Source organism: Canis lupus, chromosome 16, assembly GCF_048164855.1.
Source record: "Canis lupus baileyi chromosome 16, mCanLup2.hap1, whole genome shotgun sequence".
NCBI classification, from domain to species: Eukaryota; Metazoa; Chordata; class Mammalia; order Carnivora; family Canidae; genus Canis; species Canis lupus.
The window spans coordinates 17,670,672-17,693,850 of record NC_132853.1 but is presented as its reverse complement, the minus strand read 5'-3'; the positions used below and the strand labels follow the sequence as shown (position 1 = coordinate 17,693,850).

Below are 23,179 nucleotides of genomic sequence, written 5' to 3'. Positions count from 1 at the left end.
GAATTAATAAAAGTAGATGCTTCTCTGAAAATGAATTAGATTAATTTTTTAAATAAAGCTTTAAATTAGTGAGTGGGCACCTGGTGGCTCAATTGGTTAAGTGTCAAACTCTTGATTTTGGCTCAGGTCATGATCCCAGGGGTGTGAGATCGAGCCCCACGTTGTGGAGACTGCTTAAAATTTCCTTTCTCTCTCTCTCTCTCTCTCTCTCTCTGCCCGTCCCCCTCATTCTCCTCCTTGCACATGTGTGCATGTGCATTCTCTCTTTTTCTCTCTCTCTCAAAAACAAAATTAGTTGAGAAATCGAGTAGTTACAGGTTCATGGAATTCATTCATTCATTTAATCAGCAGTGAACAAGGCACATGAGAATCTGGACTTCATGGAGCTCATGTTTTAATGGGACATGCAGAGAATTAACAAACAACAAATAACATAAATTCTTATTATGAATAAGTGCCTTGAAGGAAATAAACATAGCAATGAAATAAAGCCACTTTAAATAGGGTGTTATTTGTAGGGTCTCCAACCTCTGTACTTATTGTCATTTGGATTGGATGATTCCTTTTTGGAGGGGGCTGTCCTGTTACTAGAATGTTTAGTAGGATCCTTGGCCTGTACCCACTAGATGCCAGTAACATACTCCTCCGGTTGTGACAATCAGAAATGTCTCTAGACATTGACAAACGACAATGTCATAACTTGTGACATAAGCTGAGACCTGAAAGACAAGACAAAAATAAACCTTCAAAACTAGTGAAGTGTGTTGTATTCCAGTTAAGAAACTAGACCATGGCATGCGCGCACACACACGCAAATAGACTGTAGTGGTTGATTATAATGAGTGTGGGGGAGAAGTGATATGTGATGTTATTGGAAAGGGAGGCAGCTTTGCGCAGTGGCAGTATCGTAGCCAATGAGGTTTATCCGAGGCGCGATTATTGCTAATTGGAAAGGGAGGCAAGAGCCCAATCATATAGTTGCTAGAAGTCATATAAGGAAGCTTAGATTTCATTTTAAAGCATAGAGGCAGGACACCTGGGTGGCTCAGTTGTTGAGCGTCTGCCTTTGGCTCAGGGCGTGTTCCCGGGGTCCTGGGATGGAGTCCCACATCAGGCCCCCTGCAGGGAGTCTGCTTCTCCCTCTGCCTGTGTCTGCCTCTCTCTCTCATGAATAAATAAAATCTTTTCAAAAATAAATAAATAAATAAAGCATAAAGGCTGGGACGCCTGGGTGGCTCAGCGGTTGAGCGTCTGCCTTTGGCTCAGCACGTGATCCCAGAGTGCTGGGTCCGGGTCGAGTCCCGGAATCGAGTCCCATGACCGGCTCTCTGAATGGAGCTTGCTTCTCCCTTTTCCTATGTCTCTGTGTCTCTCATGAATAAATAAATAAATTCTTTAAAAATGAATAAATTCTTTAAAAATAAAGCACAGAGGCAATTAAAAAATTTTTTTAAGATTTTATTTATTTACTCATGAGAGACACACACAGAGAGAGGCAGAGATACAAGCAGAGGGAGAAGCAGGCTCCATGCAGGGAGCCCGACGCAGGACTCAATCCGGGGATTCTAGGACAACCAAATGCGGCTCTAAACCGCTGAGCCACCGGGGATGCACCCATTAAGAATTTTAAACAGACATGTATCATGACCTAATTTATTTTTTTTAAGTTTTTATTTATTTATTCATGAGAGACACAGAGAGAGAAAGAGAGGTAGAGACACAGGCAGAGGGAGAAGCAGGCCCCCTGCAGGAAGCCCATGTGGGACTCGATTCCGGGACTCCGGGATCACGCCCTGAGCCAAAAGCAGACGCTTGACCACTGAGCCACCCAGGCATCCTTAATTTATGTTTTTAAGCCTTATAATTTATGTTTTATGTATTGTGGCAAATGGATTGGACAAGAGTAGAGCAAGGAGACCAATGAACAGGCTATTGGAACAATCCAGGTGCAAGATCATGAAGCTTTAGTCTGGGGTAGAAGCAGTCATAATGGAGATAAGGTAGTAGATTCATTATATTAAAGAAGTATAAGACAAAGACTATCACATTAAGTTAAATGCCACCAGCTCAGAACAAGACAAGCTATGGAGTGATAAACAAGCTTCTTGCTCCACCTCTCCTAACAACAGCTTGGTCTATGGTCTCCATTTTCTCCCCAGTTGAGCTTCTGTGCATCACCAGACTTGAGCCTGCACATGGATTTTGGTTTGCCATGGCCTAGCTTCTACAGCCCTTTTTGTTCAAGCACACACCATCCACCAATTGCCTCAGTCTCTCAGCTTCTCAATTCCAAATTCCTGGGAGAGGGAATCTGATTTGTCCAGTTTGCTTCAGGTTACCCTTTCTCCTAGGGAACATGGGAAAGACAAGTTCACTAAAAAATGAGATCTGAAGATGATTCATTGAACATTTACTGAAAATGGCAGGTGTTTTATTTTTCCTTTTTAAATTGTTCTAATTTGGGGGGTGCCTGGCTGGTTCAGTCAGAAGAGCCTGTGACTCTTGATCTCAGGGTTGTAAGTTTGATCCCCATGTTGGGTGCAGAGATTACCTAAAAATAAAATATTTTAATAAATAAATAAACTGTGCTAATTTGTTTGCAAATATTTTTTATTGTGGTGGTAGAATATATATAACACAAAATTTGCTATTTTAACCATTTTTAGGTGTGAAATTGAATGGATGGTTGTGCAACCATCACTAGTGTCCATTTCCAGCACTTTTCTTTTTTTTTAAAGATTGTATTTATTTATTCATGAGAGACACACACACACACACAGAGGCAGAGACACAAGCACAAGCAGAGGGAGAAGCAGGCTCCATGCAGGGAGCCTGACAGGGTTCTCGATCCCGGGTCTGCAGGGTCACGCCCTGGGCCAAAGGCAGGCATTCAACTGCTGAGCCACCCAGGTGTCCCCATTTCCAGCACTTTTCATCATCCCAAATTGAAACTCAATCCCCATTAAACAATAACTCCTTTCTCACCTCCTCCCAGCACCTACTAACCTCTATTATATTTTCTGTCTCTATGAATTGCTTACCTTAGGTACCCCCTATAAGTGAAATCATATAGCATTTGTCATTTTGGGACTGGCTTGTTTCATTTAGTATAATGTCCTCAAGTTTTTTTTTAAAGGATTTTATTTATTTATTTATTCATGAGAGACAGAGAGAGAGAAACAGAAACACAGGCAGAGGGAGACACAGGCTCCAGGAAGGGAGCCCGATGTGGAACTCGATCCCAGGACTCCAGGATCACACCCTGGGCAAAAGCAAACGCTAAACCACCGAGCCACCCAGGGATCCCCATTAATGTCCTCAAGTTCATTCTTGTTGCATTGTATCAGAACTTCATTGTTTTTTTAAGGCTGAATAATACTCCATTGTGCCACATTTTGTTTATCCATTCATCTGTTAATGAAAACTTGGGTTGTTCCTACTTTTTTGTCCTTAGTGAATGATGTTGCTATGAACATGGCTGTACAAATTGCTGTTGAAGTTCTTGCTTTCAAGACTTTTGGGTATATATCAAAAAATGGAATTGCAAGCAGCCCGGGTGGCTCAGCAGTTTAGTGCCACCTTCCGCCCAGGCCGTGATCCTGGAGACCCCGGATCGAGTACCGTGTCGGGCTCCCTGCATGGAGTCTGCTTCTCTCTCTGCCTGTGTCTCTGCCTCTCTGTTTCTCATAAATAAATTAAAAAATAAATAAATAAATAAATAAATAAATAAATAAATATTTTAAAGAAAAAGGAATTGCTAGGTCATATAATTCTAAATATAACTTTTTGAAGACCTGCCAAACTGTTTTTCACAGTGGCTATGCCATTTTTAATTTTTGCTACTAATGCACCAACATTTGTTTTCTATTTTTTTTATATAATAGCCACTCTAAGTTTGAAATGGTATCTCATGATTCCCAAATGGTTAATTACACAAGTGTCTTCTCATGTGCTTCCTGGCCATTTGTATATCTTCTTTGGAGAAATGTCTATTCAAGTCCTTTGCCCATTTTTAAATAGTTTTTTTGTTGTTATTGAATTGTAGGAATTCTTTATATATTTAGGCTATTAAACATTTATCTGATATATGCGATTTGCAAATATCCTATTCTGTGGAAAAGATGGTGGGTTTTCAAAATTTTTTTCTTAAGATTTTATTTATGTATTTATTTATTTGAGAGAGAGTCCAGGAAGGGGGGTTAGGGAGAGGGACAAGCAGACTCCACACTGAGCATGGAGCCTGATGTGGGGCTTGATTCCACAACCCTGAGATCATGACCTGAGCTGAAATAAAGAGTTGGACATTCAACTGACTAAGCCACCAGATGGCAGTTTTGGAACTAGTGTTACTTAGGCAATTGCTATGAAATAAATTCACCCAAACTTGCTCTAGTCTTGTTGCAACTTACTGCAGAAGTCCAGGTCAAGGTGAGACTGCACAGTGGCTTAAAACAAGTTCATATCTAGTCCAGAGAATTCCCTGAGAATCCAGCTGTGTTTCAGATTTACCCCAAATATCTTCTTTTCCCTCCTTTGAGGATCAAAGAATCTAGACACAGGAAGCCATGAATGAAAGCATCAAGGTAGGGCTAGAAATAAAAGACTGTCTTATTCGTATTACAGGCTACACTGGGTTATTCGCTTTCTTATTTTCTTCAATTTGTCTACAAGTCTCTTGATGGTAGATTTAAAACCAGTACTCTATTCAGCACCTAGCACATCAGCCTTTATATAGTAAATGTTCAATAAATTGTTAACTAACTTACTGATTGATTGATTTTTATAGCAGATTATCACAAAGTAGTCTAGATTTTCTTTTTTTAAATTTTTTTTTTTTTTTTTTTTTTTTTTTTTATTTATGATAGTCACACACAGAGAGAGAGAGAGAGAGAGAGGCAGGGACATAGGCAGAGGGAGAAGCAGGCTCCATGCACCGGGAGCCCGACGTGGGATTCGATCCCGGGTCTCCAGGATCGCGCCCTGGGCCAAAGGCAGGCGCCAAACCGCTGCGCCACCCAGGGATCCCTAGATTTTCTCATAAAAACAGTACAGATTGAATTCCTGAGTATTTGATATCAAATAAATTTAAAAACACTTGACTGACCACTTGTTATGACAGAAAAGAGAAAATTATGAAATTTAACATAATTTCTCAAGACATAGTTATGCTACATAGTTTATAAACATTTTTTAACAGAATTCTGATATGGTCCCCCAAATTTCTAGTTCTTGGTATATTTGCTTTTAGGTAAGAGAGTAGAAAAACCAAGTTGTCATAGGCTTTTCACTAGTAAGGTACTTAGGAGTTTCTTAAAAGATCAGAGAAAGAGAAAAGTATTAGAAATTCATAGATCTGAACAGAGGAAATAATTTAAACAGAGAAAAAAAGTGAGGCTAAAGTCATCTTAAAGAGATCAATGGTTGGAGATTCTTGGGTGGCTCAGTGGTTTAGTGCCTGCCTTTGGCCCAGGGTGTGATCCTGGAGACCGGGATCTGGTCCCACATTGGGCTCCCTGCATGGAGCCTGCTTCTCCCTCTGCCTGTGTCTCTGCCTCTCTCTCTCTCTCTCTCTCATGAATAAATAAATAAAATCTTTAAAATAAATAAATAAATAAATAAAATTGAGATATAATTCACATATACTAATTTCAGGTGTGCAACATGATTCAATATTTGTATATATTGCTAAATGATCACCACAATAAGTCTAGTTAACATCCATTATCACACATTCTTACAATTTTTTCCTTCTGATGAGAATGTTTAAGATTTACTCTCTTAGAATCTTTCTAATGTACAGTACAGTATTATTAACCATAGTCATCATACTGCACATTACAAGCCCAGGACTTATTTTATAACTATGTTTGGTTTTGTTTGTTTGTTTTAAATTCCACATATAAATGAGATCACACAGTATCTGTCTTTCTCTAACTCATTTTACTTAGCCTAATACTGTCAAGATCCTTCCTTGCTGTCACAAATGGTAAGATTTCCTTTTCTGTGGCTGAATAATATCCCATTGTGTATGTATGAGCATGTGTGTTTGTGTGTGTCTGCACATGCACATGCAAGTGTGCACCACATTTCCTTTACCTATTAATACATAAACACTTAGGTTGCTTCCATCTCTTGGCTATTGTAAATAATGCTGCAGTGAACATGGAGGTACACATATCTTGTTGAATTATTGTTTTTGTTTTCTTCCATTCTGTTTTCCATAGTGGCTGTACCAATTTACATTCCACCAACAATGCACATGTGGGTTCATTTTTCTCCACATTCTCGCCAACACTTGCTATTTCTTTTCTTCTTGGTTATAGCAATTCTAACAGGTGTGAGGTGATATCTCATTGTGGTTTTGATTTGCAGTTCCCAGGTAATTAGTGATGTCAAGCACCTTTTCACATACCTGTTGGCCATCTGTATGTCTTCTTTGGAAAAATGTCTATTCAGATCCTCTGCTCATTCTGTAATTGGATTGTGTGTTTTTTTATTTTGTTTTGTGATAACTGAGTTTTATGAGCTCTTGGTATATTTTGTATATGCACTCTATATGAGATATATGGTTTATAAATATTTTCTTCCAGGGATCCCTGGGTGGCTCAGCGGTTCAGCACCTGCCTTTGGCCCCGGGAGTGATCCTGGAGTCCCGGGATCGAGTCCCACGTCAGGCTCCTGGCATGGAGCCTGCTTCTCCCTCTGCCTGTGCCTCTGCCTCTCTCTCTATATATATATATATCATGAGTAAATAAATAAAATCTTTAAAAATAAATATTTCTTCCATTTTTGATGGCCTTCTGGTTTTGTGGATAGTTTTCTTTGCTGAGCAAAAGCTTTTTAGTTTGATGTAGTTTCACCCGTTTATTTTTACTATTGTTGTCTTTGCTTTTGGTGTCATATCCAGAAAATCATCACCAAGACTGATGTCAAGGGGCTTATCGTCTACTGGGGATTTTATAGTTTCAGGTCTTACTTTCAATCCATTCTGAGTTGATTTTTGTGTATAATGTAAGATAGTGCTCCAGTTTCACTCTTTTCTGTGTGGCTGTCCAGTTTCCTAACACCATTTATTGAAGAAACTGTTCTTTCCCCACTTAATATTCTTGGCTCCTCTGTCATAAATTGATTGACTGTGTAGGTGTGGGTTTATTTCTATGCTCTCTATTCTGATTCACTGATCTATGTGTTTTTTTATGCCAATGTTTTAGTGTTTTGATTAATATAGGTTTGTAATATAGTTTGAAATCAGGAACTGTGATGCCTCCAACTTTGTTATTTTTTCTCAAGATTGCTTTGACTATTCAGGGTCTTTTGTAGTTCCATATAAATTTTAGGATTGTTTGTTCTATTTCTATGAAAAATGGCATACATTTGCAGATTGCTGGGTAATATGGACATCATAGCTATATTAATTTTCCTGTCCATGAGCATGGCATATCTTTCCATTTATTTGTGTCTTCATTTCTTTCATCAGTGCTTTATAGTTTTTAGTGGATAGGTCTTTCACTTCTTGGTTAAATTTTTTCCTAGGCATTTTATTCTTTTTGATACATTTGGGTTTTGTTTTGTTTTTTAAGATTCATTTATTTATTTCAGCTAGAAAGAGAGCTTGCAGTGGGGAGGGGCAGAGGGAGAAGAAGAGAGAGAATCTCAAGCAGATTTCCCACTCAATGAGGAACCCAAAGTGGGGCTCAATCTCAGGACCTGAGATCAGACCTGAGCCAAAACCAAGAGTCAGATGCTCAACCAACTGTGCCACCCAGGCATCCCTTTTTTGATACATTTGTAAATGGGACTGTTTTCTTAGTTTCTTTTCTGATAATTTATTATTAGTGTATAGAACTGATTTTTGTATATTGATTTCTTATCCTGCAACTTTACTGAATTCATTTTTTAGTTCTGACAGGTTTTGTGTGTATGAAGTCTTCAGGTTTTTGATATGTAATTATCATATAGTTTGACGCCAAATGACTGATGGAAGTGGAAAATCCAGAAGCTTTGGGTTGGTAAGTTTTGAGAATTTTTAAAATCCTCAGAAAGCCATTGAAGGAACAAACTAAAAAGTCCTTAATGGAAACCCAGTTTATGTTGGTAGGACACAGAACAAAGTAGAGAGACAATCTGAACTAAAGCACAAATTTGAGCAAATAAAGCAGAGTAAAACTTACCAAGTGCAAGGGTACTAATCTTTATGTGAAAAATGTTGATAATTAGGGGATCCCTGGTTGGCTCAGCGGTTTAGTGCCTGCCTTTGGCCCAGGGCATGATCTTGGAGTCCCTGGATCAAGTCCCACATCAGGTTCCCTGCATGGAGCCTGCTTCTCCCTCTGCGTATGTCTCTGCCTCTCTCTCTCTCTCTCACATGAATAAATAAATAAAATCTTAAAAAAAAAAGAAAAATGTTGATGATTATATTGATGATAAATGACAGAGAAGAGAACTCTCCCACTTGGGCACAATCACTAATATTAGGGTCATAAAGGAGGCTGGATGCAGCAAAGGCTTTGGCTTCACCTGCTTTACATCTCCAAGTAAGCTAACAAGGTCATCATGATAATGAATGGAAGAATTGTGGTCATCAAACCACTGTATGGGGCTACTTAACACAAAGCAAGGAGGAGCATCAGGCTCTCTTCACCAAGCACTAAATGGAAACAATGGAGACTATGAGAACTAGAGGTAACACTATAATCCACTCTCATAGGCAGTGGCAATATCAAGTAACTTCATGCCAGTTCTTCAGCCTCAACATGGAAGTGCACAACTTTGCAAGCCAGTGATCGGGGCCACACCGCATCTATCTCAATACATGTAGCAGCAGCATCTAAACCAACATTTAACACCTTCAGATCACTACAAGTTCCAGCTGTCAAGTCATCCTATCAGATCACCAATACAACAAACCAGACTTTGCTATTCACCTTCTAACTTCTGTCTCAAGACGATGTCTGACTCAAGGATTAAAAAAAATTGCAGATATTGCAGGTATTCACAGCCCTCTAAAATTTAAAGTAGAAATACTAGTATTAAAAAAAATACAAGTATACATCCAGAAGCCTAACCCTGTTTGTATGCAAGGTCATGATATGTTAAATGTATCTGTGTTGGCATCAGTTATTACTCAGAAAATTTGGGGTAAAAAATTGGTTCTTCTCTTTCAATCTATTCACCTACTCTGGCTGGAGAAATCTCTGGCACACTATTGGAGATGGATGATGCTGCAACTCTTTATATGCTCAAATATCCTGAGTCTCTCCATGCTCTCTTTATTCTATAATCCAACCAAGCTCAAGATACTGCCCTGAAATCTACTGACAGCTCTCCCAATATTCGACCCATGTAAGACAAAATTCCTACTTGCAGAAGTGAAAATTCCAAACAATGAAAAACAGAAATATTGGAGAAAATGATGAGAACAAAATATTTTACAAAGAAAAATAAAGGGGATCCTGGGTGGCTCAGTGCGTTAAGCATCTGCCTTTGGCTCAGGTCATGATCCTGGAGTCCTGGGATTGAGCCCCATGTTGGGCTCCCTGCTCAGTGGGGAGTCTGCTTCTCCCTCTGCCTGTGCTATTCCTCCTGCTTGTGGTCTCTCAGTCTGTCTGTCTGTCTCTCTCTCTCAAATAAATTAAATTAAATTAAAAATAAAAAATAAACTTACACTTTACCAAAAAATATCAAGACAATTATTGATTGTCTTTTTTTCTTAATAAATTTCCTGTAGCAAGCAAGCAAGCAGAGGCAATAAAAATCAGTCTAATGACCTTCAAGCTGCTTCTAAAATTAGAAGCTCCATAAATATTGTGGTTGATGACTATGGCATTTCTCCTATGGAAAGCATATTTTAAAATAATGGCTGATCCAATATTTTCCTTTTCACTTTCCTCTTTCTGTGCATATGCAACTCTTGGATAACAACTCAAGTCAATTATCACATCTCATATCCCTTTAACTCCATTAATGCCCAAATTGGTTAGGGAATGAGCATATGTCCCAAGACAGGATATTCAGGGCTAATAAAGCTAAGTTTGGGGACCCTTGTTCCAGCTATCAGGGAAATCCTTTCCACCAGATGGATGTATATAACTCTAGGAGCTGTTAGCTGCCAGCTTGGCACCAAGAAAGGAGAGCCTACCTGACAATGGAGTCATCACTAAGCAAGTAGACATTTTTGAGTCCTGGATCAAACTCCATCGGAAGCAAAAACCTGTTTTGAGTGATATGTGACACAATAAACTTTAGCTTTGTTTTGTTTTGTATTTTTGTTTGGAAAAAACAAAAATTTGGATTTTCTACCATTTATAACATAGAGTTCTATTTGATACAAATTCTAGCATATGAAACTATAGTAATCATGTTTCTTAATCTAAAAGCCTATATTGGGGATCCCTGGGTGGCGCAGCAGTTTAGCGCCTGCCTTTGGCCCAGGGCGCGATCCTGGAGACCCGGGATCGAATCCCACGTCGGGCTCCCGGGGGATGGAGCCTGCTTCTCCCTCTGCCTATGTCTCTGCCTCTCTCTCTCTCTCTGTGTGTGACTATCATAAATAAATAAAAATTAAAAAAAAGAAACTTAAAAAAAATAAAATAAAAGCCTATATTGCAAACTATAGAAAGATACAATTTTTATTTTTATTTTTTTAAAGATTTTATTTATTTATATGAAAGAGAGAGAGAAAGAACAGAGGGAGGGAGAGGGAGAAGCAGACTCCCCACTGAACAGATAGGCTGAAGGCACTTAACTGGATGAGCAACTCAGGTGCCCCAAGATAGAATTTTTATTTTTTTTTAAATTTTTATTTATTTATGATAGTAACAGAGAGAGAGAGAGAGAGAGAGGAAGAGACACAGGCAGAGGGAGAAGCAGGCTCCATGCACCGGGAGCCCGACGTGGGATTCGATCCTGGGTCTCCAGGATCGCGCCCTGGGCCAAAGGCAGGCGCCAAACCGCTGCGCCACCCAGGGATCCCGTTTTTTTTTTTTTTTTTTCCCAAGATAGAATTTTTAAAAAGATTTTGTTTATTCATTTGAGACAGAAAGCAAGAGAGAGCATAGGTGGGGGAGGGGCCAAGGAAGAGAGGAGAAGCAGATTTCCTCTTGAGCAGGGTGCCCCATGAAAGGCTGGATCCCAGGACCCTAGGATTAATGTCCTGAGCCAAAGGCAGACACTTAACCAGCTGAGCCACCCAGGCGCCCCTAGAAAGATACAATTTTAAACATTAACTCAGATTTCTTAATAATTTTTTGACATGCCATTCATTACTCCATACTTTATTGGAAAACCATCACAAATTTTTCGATCTCATAAATACAGATTTTTAAAATCTATTCAAAAACAATTTTCCCTTGGGGCACCTGGCTGGCTCAGTTGGTGAAGCTTGGGACTATTGATCTCAGGGTGGTGAGTTTGAGCCCCACATTCTGCATAGAGCTTACTTAAAAAAAAAAAGAACATAGATATTTTAAGTGGTACATTGAAACATTTTCTATGATTGATATAAAATGAATTTCTGACTTCCTATATAGTATTGTGCTTCTTTTACATAAAAACTAGAAAAAGAAGTAAAAACGTAAAAAAAAAGAGTGAGATATAGATAAGTCTTAAATAATAAGCATCATTGGGATGCCTGGTTGGCTCAGTGGTTGGGTGTCTGCCTTCAGCTCAGCGCATGATCCTGGGGGCCAGGGATCAAGTCCCACATTGGGCTCCCCACAAGGAGACTGCTTCTCCCTCTGCCTATGTCTCTGCCTCTCTTTCTGTGTCTCTCATGAATAAATAAATAAAAATCTTTTTTAAAAAAAAGAAATCTTAAAAAATAATAATAAGCATCATTAAACTGAGTGATATAATAAATGTCATATAAGGGGTACGGGCAAAGTGCTTTTAGAAGCACAAAGTGTTGAATAATGCTGGCAGAGCCAGAGAAGTGACATTTGAGCTGTGTTTAAAAATGAGATGGGGGGATCCCTGGGTGGCTCAGCGGGGATCCCTGGGTGGCTCAACAGTTTAGTGCCTGCCTTTGGCCCAAGGCGTGATCCTGGAGTCATGGGATCGAGTCCCACATCAGTCTCCCTGCATGGAGCCCGCTTCTCCCTCTGCCTGTGTCTCTGCCTCTCTCTCTCTCTCCCTCTCTCTCTCTCTGTGTCTCTCATGAATAAATAAATAAAATATTAAAAAAAATAAAATAAAAAATAAAAATAAAAATGAGATGGAATTTGTCAGGCAAAAAAGAAAAAAACCAGTCTTACTATGCATAAGTAAAGGCATGGCATTTTGAGAGTCTGTCACATGGATAAACCTTCTCCTATAGCTCTTAGAAGCAAACAGCAGAAAAACTACCTATTATTATTATTAGAGTCTAAGGTTAACAATTATAATGGCAACATGGAAGATGTGATGGAAGTGAGAGATTCTAAAATCCTGGAAATCTGTGATGATATTGTAATCATCTAGGCAAGAGGCACAAAGAATCTGTTGAGCTACAGAAGAGAACAAAGAGCTATGGAAGAAGCTGCCTATTGGCTGTAGTCATGAACGATGGGGAGTGGTTGAAGATAACTCTCAAGTTTCTGGATTTACAACTGGATGGATGGTATTGCCATTCTCCAAGCTAAAGAACATAAGAGAAGCAAGTCTGTGAACAATAAAGAGCATATATCCATTTCTTTTGTTTTTCATCCTACATCTAGTGAAGAGCATTTCCCTTAAGGTATTAGCTATAGTTTAGAAAGTTGACTTTTATCTGTAATATAAAATTTCAGGGTCAACCCCCAGGTGGCTCAGCAGTTTAGGGCTGCCTTCAGCCCAGAGCCTGATCCTGGAGACCTGGGATCGAGTCCCGCATTGGGCTCCCTGTGTGGAGCCTGCTTCTCCCTCTGCCTGTGTCTCTGTCTCTTTCTCTCTCTCTCGATGAAAAAATAAATAAAATCTTTAAAAAATTAATAAAAAAATAAAAACCACAACAAATATCTAGCACACTGTTACTTCTTGAGGCTTGGTCCTGGACCCTTTTTGCTTTTATCAGTCTTGATTTTCTTCCAAGCCTGGTCTTCCCATAGCTTACTCCTTTTTTTTTTTTTTTTTTAATTTTTTATTTATTTATGATAGTCACACACAGAGAGAGAGAGAGGCAGAGACATAGGCAGAGGGAGAAGCAGGCTCCATGCACCGGGAGCCCGATGTGGGACTCGATCCCGGGTCTCCAGGATCGCGCCCTGGGCCAAAGGCAGGCGCCAAACCGCTGCGCCACCCAGGGATCCCTTTTTTTTTTTTTTTTTTTTGAAAGATTTCACCCATTTGAGATGCCTGGGTGGCTCAGTGGTTGAGTGTCTGCCTTCAGCTTGGGTCATGATCCCAGAATCGGGATCGAGTTCCACTTCGGGCTGCCTGAGGGGAGCCTGCTTCTCCCTCTGCCTGTGTCTCTGCCTCTGTGTGTGTGTGTGTGTGTGTGTGTGTGTCTCATGAATAAATAAATAAAATCTTAAAAAAAAAAAAAGAACAGCCATTCCAACAAGTGTGAGGTGATACCTCATTGTGATTTTGATTTACATTTCCCTGATGATCAGTAAAGTTAAGCATCTTTTTTTCTTAAGATTTTATTTATTTATTTGGGAATGGAAGGGCAAGAAAGAGGGAGTGAGAGAATCTTTTTTTTTTTTAAGATTTATTTATTTATTTATTTATTTATTTATTTATGATAGACACAGAGAGAGAGAGGCAGAAACACAAGCAGAGGGAGAAGCAAGCTCCATGCCTGGAGCCCGATGCGGGACTCGATCCCAGGACTCCAGGATCGCACCCTGGGCCAAAGGCAGGCACCAAACCGCTGAGCCACCCAGGGATCCCCTACCCAGGAGTGAGAGAATCTTAAGTAAACTCTGCATTGATCTCAGAGTCCATCATGGGGCTCCAACCCCAAGATTATAACATGACCCAAAATTAAGAGCTGGATGCTTAACGAACTGAGCGACACAGGTACCCCAAGTTAAGCACCTTTTGAGGGCTCCTGGCTGGCTCAGTCAGTAGAGTATGTGACTTTTTTTAAAATCTTTTTTTATTTTTAAGTTTTATGTACTTAAATAATCTCTATACCTGGATGGGGCTCAAACTCATGACCCTGAGATCAAGAGTCTCACAATCCTCCTACTGAGCCAGCCAGGCACCCCAAGAATGTGATTCTTGAACTAGGGTCACAAGTTTGAGCCCCATATTGGGTGTAGAGATTACTTTAAAATGTTTTTTAGGGATCCCTGGGTGGCGCAGCGGTTTAGCGCCTGCCTTTGGCCCAGGGCGTGATCCTGGAGACCCGGGATCGAATCCCACGTCGGGCTCCCGGTGCATGGAGCCTGCTTCTCCCTCTGCCTGTGTCTCTGCCTCTCTCTCTCTCTCTCACTGTGTGCCTATCATAAATAAAAAATAAAAAAAAATGTTTTTTAAAAAAGGCTAAGGACATTTTCAGGTATTTCTTGGCCATGTGTATGTCTTCTTCAGTAAAATGTCTATTCATGTTCTCTGCCCATTTCTTTTTTTTTTTTTTTTAAGATTTATTTATTTATGATAGTCACACACACACAGAGAGAGAGAGAGGAGACATAGGCAGAGGGAGAAGCAGGCTCCATGCACCAGGAGCCCGAGGTGGGATTCGATCCCCGGTCTCCCGGATCGCACCCTGGGCCAAAAGCAGGCACCAAACCGCTGCGCCACCCAGGGATCCCTTTTTTTTTTTTTAATTTATTCATATAAGTAACCCCTACCCCCAACATGGGGCTCAAACTCTTGACCTTGAGAACAAGAGTCTCATGCTCTATAGACTGAGCCAACCAGAACCCTGTTCTCTGCCCATTTCTATATCCGATTATTTGGAGTTTTTTGCTACTGAGTTTTATGTGGTCCTTGTACAATTTGAATAATAACTCATTATCTTATATGTGGTTTGCAAATATTTTCTCCCATTCCATATGTTGCCTCTTCATTTTGTTGATTGTTTCTTTTACTATGCAGAAGCTTTTTTGTTTGATGTAGTTCTACTTGTTTACTTTTGCTTTTGTTGATTGTACTGTTAGTGTCATATCCAGAAAATCATTGCCAAGAGCAATTTGAAGGAGATTTTTCCCTATGTTTTCTTCTGGGATTATATGCTTTCAGGTCTCATATTTGAGTCCTTAATCCATTTCAAATTAATTTTTGCAACTAGAATAAGGGTTATTATTTTTCATATGAATTTCCAGTTTTCCCAACACTTTTATTAAAGTGACTGTTTTTTCCTCATTGAGTATTCTTGGTTCCTTGTCAAATATTAGTGACGGTATATGCCAGGCACTTTTTGTTAAGCATTTACTTTTTGCCTTGCAATACACCAAGTAATTTGCATGTGTTATCCTATTTAATAACCACACCTTCCTAAGAAGTAGCTGTTACTATTGCCCATCTAACATTTTTGCTTAAAAACCTATTTTTCACTATTAAAAAATAATCCACTTTCACATATATGCTTTATTTTTCTCTTAAATTGTTTTCTTTTTTAATGACTTTATTATTTTTTTTAAGATTTTATTTATTTACTCATGAAAGACACAGAGAAAGAGGCAGAGACGCAGGGAGAGGCAGAGGGAGAAGCAAGCTCCATGCAAGGACCCCATGCGGGACTTGATCCAGGATCTCCAGGATCATGCCCTGGGCTGAAGGCAGACACCCAACCAACCGCTGAGCCACCCAGACATCCCTAAATTGTTTTCTTAGGATAATTTTCAGAAGCAGAATTACTGGGTCAAATAATATAAAGATTTTAAAACTATCAATTACTTTTTTCTATTCTCACTTGGAGGACTTGTCTACTCATTTTCTTTGTATTTAGCTTTTCTATTAAAAAAGGAGGAATCCCTGGGTGGCTCAGCAGTTTGGCATCTGCCTTCGACCCAGGGCATGATCCCGGAGATGGAGTGCAGGGATGGAGTCCCATGTCAGGCTCCCTGCATGGAGCCTGCTTCTCCCTCTGCCTGTGTCTCTGCTTCTCTCTCTCTTTGTGTCGTTAGTGAATAAATAAATAAAATCTTAAAAAAAAAAAAAAAAAGAAAGAAAGTGGAGGGAGGGGTACCTGGGTGGCTCCATGGTTGAGTGGCTGCCTTTGGCTCAGGTCGTGATTTCAGGATCCTGGGATCGAGTCCTGCATCAGGCTCCCCACAGGGAGACTTCTCCCTCTGCCTATGTCTCTGCCTCTCTCTTTGTGTCTATCACGAATAAATAAATAAAATATTAAAAAAAAAATAAAGTGGGGATCCCTGCATGGCTCAGCGGTTTAGCTCCTGCCTTTGGCCCAGGGCGTGATCCTGGAACCCGGGATCGAGTCCCACATCGGGTTCCCGGCATGGAGCCTGCCTCTCCCTCTGCCTGTGTCTCTGCCTCTCTCTCTATGTCTATCATAAATAAATAAAATCTTTAAAAAGGGATCCCTGGGTGGCTCAGGGTTTGGCGCCTGCCTTTGGCCCAGGGCGCGATCCTGGAGTCCCGGGATCGAGTCCCATGTCGGGCTCCCGGCATGGAGCCTGCTTCTCCCTCCTCCTGTCTCTCTCTCTCTCTCTCTCTCATGAATAAATAAATAAATAAATAAATATCTTAAAAAAAAAAAAAAAAAGAAAGAAAGAAAGAAAGTGGAGGGAGGCCACCTGGGTGGCTCAGTCTGCTTTTGGCTCAGGTCACAATCCCAAGGTCTTGGGATTGAGCCCAGCTTCTGGCTCTCTGCTCAGTGGGGAGCCTGCTTCTCCTTCTTCCTCTGCCCCTCCCACCTGCTTGTTTTCTCTCTCTCTCTTTCTTTCTGCCTCCCTCTCAAATAAATAAATAAAATCTTAAAAAAAAAAAGTAAATTGCTTACAAAGTAGAATAAACACCTTGTTTTCTGGGTCAAAAAAAAAAAAAGTGGGCTCCTCCACTTCTCCACAACCTGCCCAGCCTAGAGTCTGACAGAGTGTAAATGCTTAATAAATATTTATTTCATGACTATTAAATTCCTTTAGAGTATCTTATCTAAAAGTCCATCTAAGAAAAATGACTAGTTCTGTCTTTAGTGAAGATTCCAGGATGGAGCTTTACACCTTATATCAATTGAACTCATTCATTCATTCATCTATAGTTTGTCTTATTGCAAAGAAGAACTTGAGGTGGCTTAGAAAGGTATGAAAACAGGGATGCCGGGTGGCTCAGCGGTAAGCGTCTGCCTTTGGCTCAGGTCATGATCTCAGGATCCCGGGATCCAGTTCCGCATCGGGCTTCCCACAGGAGCCTACTTCTCCCTCTGCCTATGTCTCTGCCTCTCTCTCTCTGTCAAGAATAAATAAATAAAATCTTAAAAAAAAATAAAGTTGTGAAACAAATAGCAAGACAAAATATATTATATATAACAAAGGTAAAACAAAGGGAATATAAGGGGAGGTGAGTAAAACAGAGCCGAGATTGAGGGAGTCACCAAAAATGCATACCATTGAAGTTCTATATACTTGCTAATAAGGTCAAAATACAATTTTTACTTTAAGCTCCCTGGTAACTAACAAAAAGATGGGAATGTGATCAGTTGCAATAGTATTTGCAGTGTTCACAGGCAAAAACAGTTTTGTTTTTAGGAAAATCACTACCCTTCCTGAAGATAAGACTGGACATAAATTTCTCCTGTGCTTTCTCTGATTGAAAATCTTGTGAACAACGTCACCTTCAACAGTATCCTCCATACGGTAAGTAGGGAGATAAATTTTGAAGAGCTGTTTTTTATAGTGCCTATAATAAAAGCTGAAAACATTACAGCCATATACAGTTCAGAAAAAGCAAATTTTTATTATTATTACTATTATGCTGCCCAGAAGATAAGCAGCTCTCCCCTGGTTTTATTAGATCTGTTTGTTTATTTATTTATTTATTTATTTATTTATTTATTTATTTAAAGGATCCAGTGCAAAAATTCTTAATCTGGGGTTCATGAGCAACATTTAGGGTATTCTAATAGATTCATCAACTGCAACAAATGTACTACTCTGGTAGGGGATGTTGATAACTGGAGAAGCTATGCTTGTGTGGGGCCAAGGGAGTATATGGGAAATTTCCTCTCAATTTAGGTGTGAACCTAAAACTGCTTTTAAAAAATTGTCTTCTTGGGCAGCCCTGGTGGCGCAGCGGTTTAGCGCCGCCTGCAGCCTGGGGTGTGATCCTGGCGACCCGGAATCGAGTCCCACATAGGGCTTCCTGCATGGAGCCTGCTTCTCCCTCTGCCTGTGTCTCTGCCTCTCTCTCGCTCTCTCTGACTGAATAAATAAATAAATCTTTAAAAAAAAATAGTCTTCTTTAAAAAGGAAAAACAAAGATGTGTCCATGATTAAATGCATCTTTCTGGAGGAAAAGTCTAGAGCAGTAGTTCTCAAGTTTAACTGTACTTTAGAATCACCTGAGGAGTTTTTAAAAAATACCAATGCTAGGGACTCTAGATATCCTGATTTAGTTAGTCACTCTTGGGGAGACTGGATCTGGCAATGTTTTTAGAAGTTCATGAGGTGATTCTAATGTACAAAGTTATTATGAATAGCAAACACCTAAGGGTTTTGTTAAAATGCAGATACTGATTCAGTATGTCTGGGGTTAGGCCTGAGAGGGCATTTCTGGCAAACTTCCAGATAATACCACTGCTGCTGATCTTCAGAACCTACTCTGGGTAGAAAGGCTCTGAAGCAGTAATATTTAAAGTGTGATCCGGGAATCCCTGGGGTAGGGGAGAATTCCTTATATGCATAATAATACCAAGGTGTTATTTGCCTTTTCCCACCGTGTTAACATTTGCACTCCTGGTGAGTAAAACTGCAAATGCCTTAACACAAATCAAGTGGTGTCAGCAAAACATACTAATACTCTCTGTACTCTTTACTGCCATCTACTTGCAATTAAAAAAAAAAAAAAAAGGATGCTGTTTTACTTAAGAATGTCCTTGATGAAGCAGTGAAAATTAGTAATTTTATGAAATCTTGACCCTTCAGTCTGAGCCACCCAGGCTTCAGTAAATGTGCCTTTAGTTATTTCATATCACTAAGGGGAAGTATGTATGAAGCATTTGTGCTGCACATCGATGAACAAACATGATGGTTACCTTGAAGAAAGATATTTCTGTAATTCACTGAGTTGTGACCAGAGGTAGCTGCTTTTTTCACTGACTACCATTTTTCTTTGAAACATACCATGGCTATTCAGACTTGTATATTTGGCTGAAATTTTCTCAAAAATGAATGAAGTGAGCCTACACTTCCAGAAAAAATAACTGACAGGATTTGTTGCCAATGATAAAATTTGAATTTTCAAACAAAAAATTAGAATTTTAGAAAACTTATTTCTACCACCATGAGCTCGACAGCTTCCTTATACTTAAAAGACTTTTCTAATGATGATAAATGTGATTTTTAAGATATTGTATAATGAAATATATCAGGATTCAGAAGATCTGCATAACTCTTGAACCAATATTTTCAAACAACCAATGAATGGGTAAGAGATCCATTCAAAGTGCAAGATAGACCAGTGGATTTTAATGAAACAGAACAAAAAGCTCATTGATATGATTTAAGATTCTACACTGCAACTAACCTTTAAGAAATTACCACTTGTTAAAAAAAAGAAGAAATTACTATTTCTTGAGTTTCCATTTAGTATCAAACAATAATCACAATTTTCTGAGAAGTCTATTAAAATAATTCCCCCCTTTCCAACTGCTTATGTATATGAGAGCAGATTTTCTTCATACACTTCAGCTAAAACAACATATTGTAACAGACTGAATGTGGATGCATGTATCAGAATCTATCTAAAGCAGACATTAAAGAATTTTTGGCTGGCTCAGTCAGTAGGGTGTGAGACTCTTGATTTCAGGGGTTGTGAGTTTGAGCCCCATGCTGGGTGTAGACATTACTTAAAAAAAAAAAAAAAAAAAAAGACTTTGTAAAAATGTAAAACATTGGGCAGCCCCAGTGGGGCAGCGGTTTAGCGCCGCCTGCAGCCGGGGATATGATCCTGGAGACCAGGGATGGAGTCCTGCGTCAGGCTCCCTGCATGGAGTCTGCTTCTCCCTCTGTCTGTGTCTCTGCCTCTCTCTCTCTCTGTCTCTATGAATAAACAAATAAAATCTTTAAAAAAAAAGTAAAACATTGACATTCTTTTTATTACATATATATTTTTTGTTTTGGAAAACATGCTACATTTCATAAAAATATGTTATTTATGTTAATAAGTAATGAATTTATTATTTCAAAATAAATTATTTCTTTATTTTAATTACTAGTACAGTAATTATTGATAGATATAACCTATATAAACAGAAGCTCATTATTTTCTAAAGCTTTTTGGATTGAGAGCTGTTGCTTTCATTAAATTTCAAAGAGATCTAAGACCTTAAAAAGACCTCAAAATGGTTAAGAACCACAGACCTTGAAAAAGAAACCAATGGGGTGCCTGCATGGCTCAGTCAGTTAGGCATCTGCCTTGGGCTCAGGTCTTGATCAGAGAGTCCTGGGATCTAGCCCCATGTCAGGGTTCTCTGCTCAGTGGGAAGTCTACTTCTCCCTCTCCCTCTGCTTCTCTCCTCCCTTGCTCTCTCTCTTGTTCACTCTCTCTCTCAAATAAATAAAATCTTTAAAAAATAAAATAAAAAGAAGTGGATAAAAAATAAAAAGAAATGAATGAGCTTATTGCATATTCTGCACAAAAGTTATTTTTCTCAGTAAGCTTTTGAAAAGTATGGAATGGCAGTGAGTTCTAGATTATATTTCTTTTTTTAAAAAATTTTTATTTATTTATGATAGTCACAGAGAGAGAGAGAGGCAGAGACATAGGCAGAAGCAGGCTCCATGCACCGGGAGCCCAATGTGGGATTCGATCCCGGGTCTCCAGGATTGTGCCCTGGGCCAAAGGCAGGCACCAAACTGCTGCGCCACCCAGGGATTCCCTAGATTATATTTCTAACAAGAACATAGAACACAGACTACAACAGTTCTGAGCTGACAATTAACTAGTGAGCCTTAATATAAATGGGTTTCAAAACAACTCTTAGAAGCTCAGATCTAATTCCCTAATATCATATAAAAAGCAACACTATGAACTGTGCTTTTTTCTTTAAAGATTTTATTTATTTATCCATGAGAGACAGACAGAGAGAGAGAGAGAGAGAGAGAGAGAGGCAGAGACAGGGGCAGAGGGAGAAGCAAGCTCCATGCTGGGAGCCTGACATGGAACTTGATCCTGGGTCTCCAGCGCTAAACCACTGAGCCACCCAGGCTGCCCATATAAACTGTGCTTTACAAGAATGAATCCATTTAATTCATGACAACTCTATATGGTAAGCACTCTTATTATCTCTGGTTTGTACATTTTGTCGAATGAATGAATCAATAAAGTTTTATTTTTTAAAGATTTTATTTTTAAGTAATCTCAACATTCAAATGAGCCAGCCAGGCACCCCTAAAATTAAGGGTTTTTTTTTTTTTTACCTGTATACAAATCGAACTTAGAAAAGGGTTCTCAATACAGCTATAGTCATCCAACTAGTGCTCATTTTCTACCTTTTTTTTTCTTCATTTCCTACCTTTTTTACTCAACATTTGCTTATCTGCAATTTCCTTCTGCGTTTTTTTTTTTTTTTTTTTAAGATTTTATTTACTTATTCATGAGAGACACAGAGGGAAAGAGAGACAGAGACACAGGCAGAGGGAGAAGCAGCCTCCATGCAGGGAGCCGGATATGGGATATGGGACTTGGCCGGGTCTCCAGGATCAGGCCCTGGCTGAAGGCAGGCACTAAACCGCTGAGCCACCCAAGGATCCCTCCTTCTGCGTTTTTATTGCCACCTAGCTCTTCTCTGTTTATAACCTCAAAAGTCCCACAGTTAAATTTCTTTCCTTCTTGGGATTGGAGATACATTCTTCCCTCTAAATATCCATGTACCTTTTGAAAATAAATACAAATACCACAGTGTCTATCAGTTAGCCCCACCTCACTTACTGCATCCTAGCCCTCATGCCCCCCATATGGACCATGTGTTCATCCTATCAAGCAGATCTCTTCACCCATATTTCAATAAGACTAATAATACCAAGGGGATTCCTGGGTGGCCCAGACTTTAAGCAGCTGCCTTCAGTCGTGATCCTGGGGTTCTGAAATCTAGCCCTGCATCAGGCTCTCTGCTCAGTGGGTAGTCTGTTTCTCCCTCTGCTCTTCCCTTCTGCTCATGTTCTCTCTCTGACTCTTTCTCTCTCACACATAAATAAATAAAATCTTAAAAAACTAAACAAACAACAACAACAAAAAAAAAATCCAGCAGAGAACACTAATAATGACAAGAAGTAACACTCACCTCATAATTACTACGTGCTACGTGCTTTACTGCATGAACTTATTTAGTCTTCACTGGTAGCTATATAAGTACTATTTTTATCCACCCCTATTTTAGAGATGGGAAAATAAAGGTTTATGCAGCTAGAATAACTTGTCTAAGTCTCATAGCTAGAAACTAGTAGGGTCGAGCTTTGATTTAAACTTTTATCTTTCCATCCCCCCTACCCACCCATAGTTTTATTTGGGTATTATTTACATAAGATTTAAACTACTGGAAGTGTACAATTCAATATTTTTACTAAATATATAAAGTTATGTGACCACTGCCACAATCTGGTTTTAGAATATTTTCCTCACCCCAAAAAGTTACTTTGTAGTCAAGTCTTGCTCCCTCTCCTAGCCCCAGACAATGACTAGAGTTGCCTTTTATGAAACACATATAAATGGAATCCTACATTGCATATAGATAGAATCCTTTGTTGTCTGGTCTTTTTTACTTAGCATGTTTTTAAAGTTCATCTGTGTTGGATAGAGTGTCAGTAATTTGTTGCTTCTTACTGCTGAACAGTGTGTGTTGTATGGATATACCATGTTTTACTTATCCATTCACCAGCTGAGGTACATTTGGATTGTTTCCACTTTGGGGCTATTATGAATCATGCTGTTATGAACATTCATGTGCAAATTTCTGCGTGGACATAAATATTGTCATTCCTCTTAGGTGGTTCTTAGGAGTAACATTTTTGACTCATAATTCAGTTTATGTTGAACATTTTAGGAAACTTCAAACTATCTTCCAAAGTAGCTGTATCATTTTATATCCCCATCT

General features: G+C 39.3%; 1 long non-coding RNA gene and 1 other non-coding gene across 2 annotated transcripts in view; one reads left to right on the top strand and one right to left on the bottom strand.

The window, feature by feature from the left end:
* Positions 1 to 343: 343 nt before the first annotated feature.
* LOC140606194 (uncharacterized) overlaps positions 344 to 23,179 on the bottom strand; it is a 57,793-nt gene continuing 34,957 nt past the window's right edge. Inside the window, exon 3 of the long non-coding RNA XR_012008578.1 lies at positions 344 to 719. This is a non-coding gene — a long non-coding RNA (uncharacterized lncRNA). The remainder of the gene's footprint in view (positions 720 to 23,179) is intronic.
* On the top strand, positions 886 to 1,020 carry LOC140607695 (U4 spliceosomal RNA). Its single transcript, XR_012009644.1, has one exon. It is a non-coding gene; the product is annotated as a U4 spliceosomal RNA (small nuclear RNA).